Raw genomic sequence first — 6,282 nt, 5'->3', positions numbered from 1 at the left:
CCAGCGTCGTCCAGGGTAGGGGAGGGAATGGCCGGCAGGGATGTAGCTCAGTTGGTAGAGCATGGCGTTTGCAACGCCAGGGTTGTGGGTTCGAATCCCACGGGGGGCCAGTATGAAAAATTAAAAAATAATGTATGCACTCACTAACTGTAAGTCGCTCTGGATAAGAGCGTCTGCTAAATGACGTCAATGTTAAAATGCTCCACCGTTTCATCGACCAGACACAAACCACTCACATGCTTGCCAACCAGATGTAATGACACATTCAATGTACAATGTCCTAAGAGCAATTGAGCAAACACCACCTCTTCCTTCCTAATCTGACCTTTGAATCTTGGTCCACCTACCTTTCTTTGGAGGGCATATAAATGTCGGCCCTTGGACTCAGAGTCCCATCTCTTCTGCCACACATCTATCAAAATGGCTCTGATCTTACATTTGGCCTCACCTCTACCCAGTGGAACATTAATATCAATTATATCTAGTTTCAAAGCTCTTTTGGCTAACTGGTCTACAATTTAATTCCCTTCCACAGCCGAATGTGCTGGGACCCAGCAGAATCTCACTACTACACCCAGTCTCTCAATTCTCCATAATAACATTAATACCTCCAATAGTAAGTCACTCGTATTAGATTTACCAGATGATAAACTATTCGATACAGACAGAGAATCTGAGCATACTGTACAAAAATTCTGACAGGTTTGTACGTCCTCCACTCACTGGAGGACAACTACTATCGCCAACAGTTCAGCTGAGTATACTGACAGTTCATCTGTTAGTCTTCTACATATCTGCACATCAAATTCAGGAACGAAAACGCCTGTTCCTGTCCGCCCACTATCTGGGTCCTTGGATCCATCTGTGAAAAGATTAATAAAAATGTCTACCAATGTAATTGTCAACCAGTTTCCCTTTTTCACTGACTTCTGACCAATCTTTCCTTTTCTCTACCAAGGTTAGATCAACAACAGGATCTGGGAGTAACCATGGAGGAACATCCCCTATCACCACAGAAGGGCCAACCTCCAACTCCCTCAAACCACTCTCATCAGCAAGCTTTCCAACTGTCCAACCAAAACCACTGCCTTGTCTACTAGTAAATTCCCAACAATCATCTAGAACAGTAGCAGTGGGATGGTCAACCTCACAGCCTTTCAACCTAACCCAATAAGCTAATTAATTTTTTTTACACCGTATATCCAAAGGCATCTCAATTGCCTCCACTAGTAAAGAAAATACAGATGTTGATTTAAATGCACCAATACATATCCTTAAAGCTATATACTGGATTCTGTCCAGACTCTAAAGCCAAGCCTTTGCCGCTGTTCCATAAACTATACACCCGTAATCAACTATTGTCCTGATCAGAGCTCTATAAATATCCATCAACAATTGTCTGTCAGCACCCCATTCATAACCAGAGACCGAGCACATAAGATTCACCACCTTCTTACATTTTGTTTAAACATTTATGACATGATCTTTCCATGTATATCGCTCATTGAACCATATACCCAAATATTTGTACTTAGAAACCCTTCCCATAGGCCGTCCATACAGAAACAACTGTATATTATCAGCAACTTTCTTCTTCGAGAAGAACATACAGCAAGACTTCGCCACTGACAATTTAAAACCCCAGTCAATCGACCATCTTTCAACATCCACTGTAGCTTGTTGAATAGATTTGGTGTATGCGCACATGACTGTAAGTTGCTTTGGATAAAAGCGTCTGCTAAATGGCATATTATTATGAAAGACATTCCTTCCCCTCTTCCAAATAGCTCCATCATCAGCATATAGGGAAGCCCCAATACCCCTACCTACATTTGAAAACACATCGTTAATCATATGTTGAACAAAATAGGACTGATAGCACTGTCTTGAGGAATACCATTGTCAACTCCATAGGCATCAGATAAAATGGATCCTATTTTAACTTGAAAAGAGCAATTACATAAGAAGGCCAAAACACAGTTATATATTATCTCCCACCAATACCAAGTCTTTCCATCTTAATCAGTAGGCCTTCTCTCCACATAGTGGCATAAGCATTTTCAATGTCAAAAAAGACAGTAGCCATTACTTCTTTCATGACCAGAGTTTTTTCAACTTCATTGCTCGCCATTACTAATGCATCCAAAGTAGATCTACAGTGCATTCGGAAAGTATTCAGACCCTTTGACTTTTTCCCCATTTTGTTACGTTACAGCCTTATTCTAACATTGATTAAATAAATAAAAATGCTCATCAATCTACACACAATACCCCATAATGAATAAAGGAAAGCAGGTTTTTAGAAAATGTTGGTAATTTATTAAGAATAAAAAACAGAAATACCTTATTTACATAAGCATTCAGACCCTTTGCTATGAGACTCGAAATTGAGCTCAGGTGCATTGTCACGCCCTGACTTATGGGACTCTTGTATGTTGAGTCAGGGTGTGGAGATCTATGTTATTATTTCTATGTTTACATTCTAGGTATTGTGTTTCTATGTTTGGCCGGGTGTGATTCCCAATCAGAGGCAGCTGTCGCTCGTTGTCTCTGATTGGGGATCATACTTAAGTAGCCTGTTTGCAATCCTTAGTTGTGGGATCTTGTTCCGTGTATAGGCTTGTATTGTGTTTAGCCTGAGGACTTCACGTTACGTTGTTTTGGTTCGTGTGTTTAGTTTAATAAATAAACATGTATGCATTTCACGCTGCGCCTTGGTCTGACCCGTCCTTCAACGTCCATGACATGCATCCTGTTTCCATTGATAATTCTTGAGATGTTTCTACAACTTGATTGGAGTCCACCTGTCATAAATTCAATTGATTGGAAATGATTTGGAAAGGCACACCCCTGTCTATATAAGGTCCCACAGTTGACAGTGCATGTCAGAGCAAAAACCAAGAATATGAGATCGAAAATATTGTCCGTAGAGCTCCGAGACAGGATTGTGTCGAGGCACAGATCTGAGGAAGGGTTCCAAAAAAGATCTGCACCATTGAAGGTCCCCAAGAACACAGTGGCCTCCATCATTCTTCAATGGAAGAAGTTTGGAACCACCATGACTCTTCCTAGAGTTAGCCACCTGGCCAAACTGAGCAATTGGGGGAGAAGGGCCTTGGTCAGGGAGGTGACCAAAAACCTGATGGTCACTCTGACAGAGCTCCAGAGTTCCTCTGTGGAGATGGGAGAACCTTCCAGAAGGACAACCATCTCTGCAGCACTCCACCAATCAGGCCTTTATGGTAGAGTGGCCAGATGGAAGCCACTCCTCAGCAAAAGGCACATGACAGCCCGCTTGGAGTTTGCCAAAAGGCACCTAAAGGACTCTCAGACCATAAGAAACAAGATTCTCTGGTCTGATGAAACCAAGATTGAACTCTTTGGCGTGAATGCTAAGCATCACATCTGGAGGAAACCTGCCACCATCCCTACGGTGAAGTATTATGGTGGCAGCATCATGCTGTGGGGATGTTTTTCAGCGGCAGGCACTTGGAGGCTAGTCAGGATCGAGGGAAAGATGAACGGAGCAAAGTACAGAGAGATCCTTGATGAAAACCTGCTCCAGAGCGCTCAGGACCTCCGACTGGGACGAAGGTTCACCTTCCAACAAGTCAATGACCCTAAGCACACAGCCAAGACAGTGCAGGAGTGGCTTCAGGACAAGTCTCTGAATGTCCTTGAGTGGCCCAGCCAGAGCCCGGACTTGAACCTGATCGAACATCTCTGGAGAGACATGAAAATAGCTGTGCGGTGATGCTCCCCATCCAACCTAACAGAGTTGGAGAGGATCTGCAGAGAGGAATGGGAGAAACTCCCCAAATACAGGTGTGCCAAGCTTGTAGCGTCAGACCCAAGAAGACTCGAAGGCTGTAATCGCTGCCAAAGGTGCTTCAACAAAGTACTGAGTAAAGGGTCTGAATACTATGTAAATGTCATATTTCAGTTTTGTATTTTTAATACATTTGCAAAAGTCATTATGGGGTAGCTTGATGTGGAAATGTTTTTATTTAATCCATTTTAGAATAAGGATGTAACTGCTCGGCCTCCGACCACAAGGCGCTACAGAGGGTAGGGCATACGGCCCAGTACATCAGTGGGGCCAAGCTTCCTGCCATCCAGGACCTCTATACCAGGCGGTGTCAGAGGAAGGCCCTAAAAATTGTCAAAGACTCCAGCCACCTTGGTCATAGACTGTTCTCTCTGCTACCGCACGGCAAGCTGTACCAGAGCGCCAAGTCTAGGTCCAAGAGGCTTCTAAACAGCTTCTACCCCCAAACCATAAGACTCCTGAACATCTAATCAAATGGCTACCTAGACTATTTGCATGTCTTCACTATTACTCCGGGTTTGGCCGGTGTAGGCCGTCAATGTAAATAAGAATTTGTTCTTAACTGACTTGCCTAGTTAAATAAAGGTCAAATAGAAATACAAAAATAAACTCTACAATGTAGAAAATAGTAAAAATAAAGAAAAACCCTTGAATGTGTAGGTGTTCTAAAACTTTTGACCGGTACTGTACATGTACATAGTACCTCAATTACCTGGACTAACCGGTGCCCCCGCACATTGACTCGGTACCGGTACCCCCCTGTATATACTGTAGCCTCGCTATGGTTATTTACTGCTGCTCTTACATTATTTGTTACTTTTATTTCGCATAATTTTATATTGTATTTTTGTGTGTGATTTTTTTCGGTCTTCTTTCTTAAAACTGCATTGTTGGTTAAGGGCTTGTAAGTAAGCATTTCACTGTAAGGTCTACCTACACCTGTTGTATTCGGCGCATGTGACAAATACAATTTGATTTGATTTTTTGATTTAACTTTTCAACATTGATTTAGTTGAGCACTCTACCTTAGTAAACTATTAGACTATGTTCAGATACACAGACAGACAAGCAATTAGTCTGATTGTTTGTTTGATTGATAAATAGATACACTGGAGAGGAGAGGTCAGCTAAGAAGAGAACATAAAGGGAAACAGAATAGACAGACCAAGAGATAAAGAGACAAACACTATCAGTTTAGATGATTACATGTCTGGTCCTCCATTTTGAATTTCTTTGTATTTCTTTAGAAGTAACAAGAAAAGTGCTGGTCCTGACTGACAAGGTTATGCCATTACAGTGTCACTTTGAAATAATAAGTTCATAGACAAAGTAGACTAATGCAGCAGAAATGATGTAACAAAATACCCAGCCTTCCATCTTTAGTTTAGTTAAGTATTGTATAGTTACCTGCTCCTAACAGTATAGTGTCTAGCTTTGTTTCACTTTCCTTTAGATACATTTATAAAGGTGTGGCACATGTACTGTAGTTGATGTGGAACAGAAATGGACAGTGTTATTAATAATCTTGGACCCACCATTGGACTCTGCCGACTGCATGGGGTTGCTGCGGGGACCAGCAGATTGCTGGTTGGCCAGTGAGATACGGACAGAATATACTCTGTTACAAACACTTACAAGAAAAGTCATAACAATTCCTGCAAATTAATTCATTAATTAATCTTTATACTATATGGACTATCATACTGATACCATCTATAGTCTGTAGTGTATAGGCTATTTTATCAATGTCTGTCTGCGTCCTCATGCCAACCGTGCCAACCTAAAAAACTCAATGGGCACATGTGCAAGGACATCCACAGGCCACTTGAGGGCAGTCTAAGCTGGGTACACGTAGTTCTCGATACATAGTCAAGTAATTTAGTCAATTGGTTCAAAACCAGACCAATATGAACTACATTACATGATAGCTGATTTATTTATGTCTGATCAGTCCATAATACTCAATTTATAACAAACTGTTATGACCTCAAATAATAAAATAGTACAGATCCTACATAACATAGCAATATCTTAAAGTTATGGATATGTTTCAGATGTAACTTCAGGCCTAACTCCCACATTCTGCTTGAGGCCTTAATCAAAATGAACTGATATTCACTTTTGGTCTAGAGTAGGCCAAGAGTAGAAAAATATGGTGTTTAGAGTAATGTTTACAGTGTGAGGGGAGGAGGTAGTTTCATACACAGAGTGTCAACAGACACCCAGCAGGTCAAGAGAGATCCTTGATAGCCTCGCAGCCCAGCCCTCTGCTCCCGTAGCCTCGCAGCTTGGACCAGAGGGCTGGGCTGCAGCTGTTCCGTTCAGCAGGCATCTCCATGCCACCAGAATGCAGACAGTAAACCTGCAGACACAGCTTCACACACACAAGCACACACACACACACACAATCATTACCATATTGCTTCTCTATCCTCATGGCTGGCCCTGAACAA

Source organism: Coregonus lavaretus, assembly GCF_964263955.1.
Source record: "Coregonus lavaretus genome assembly, chromosome: 7".
NCBI lineage: Eukaryota > Metazoa > Chordata > Actinopteri > Salmoniformes > Salmonidae > Coregonus > Coregonus lavaretus.
The sequence above is the reverse complement of the archived record's forward strand: the minus strand, read 5'-3'. Positions refer to the sequence as shown.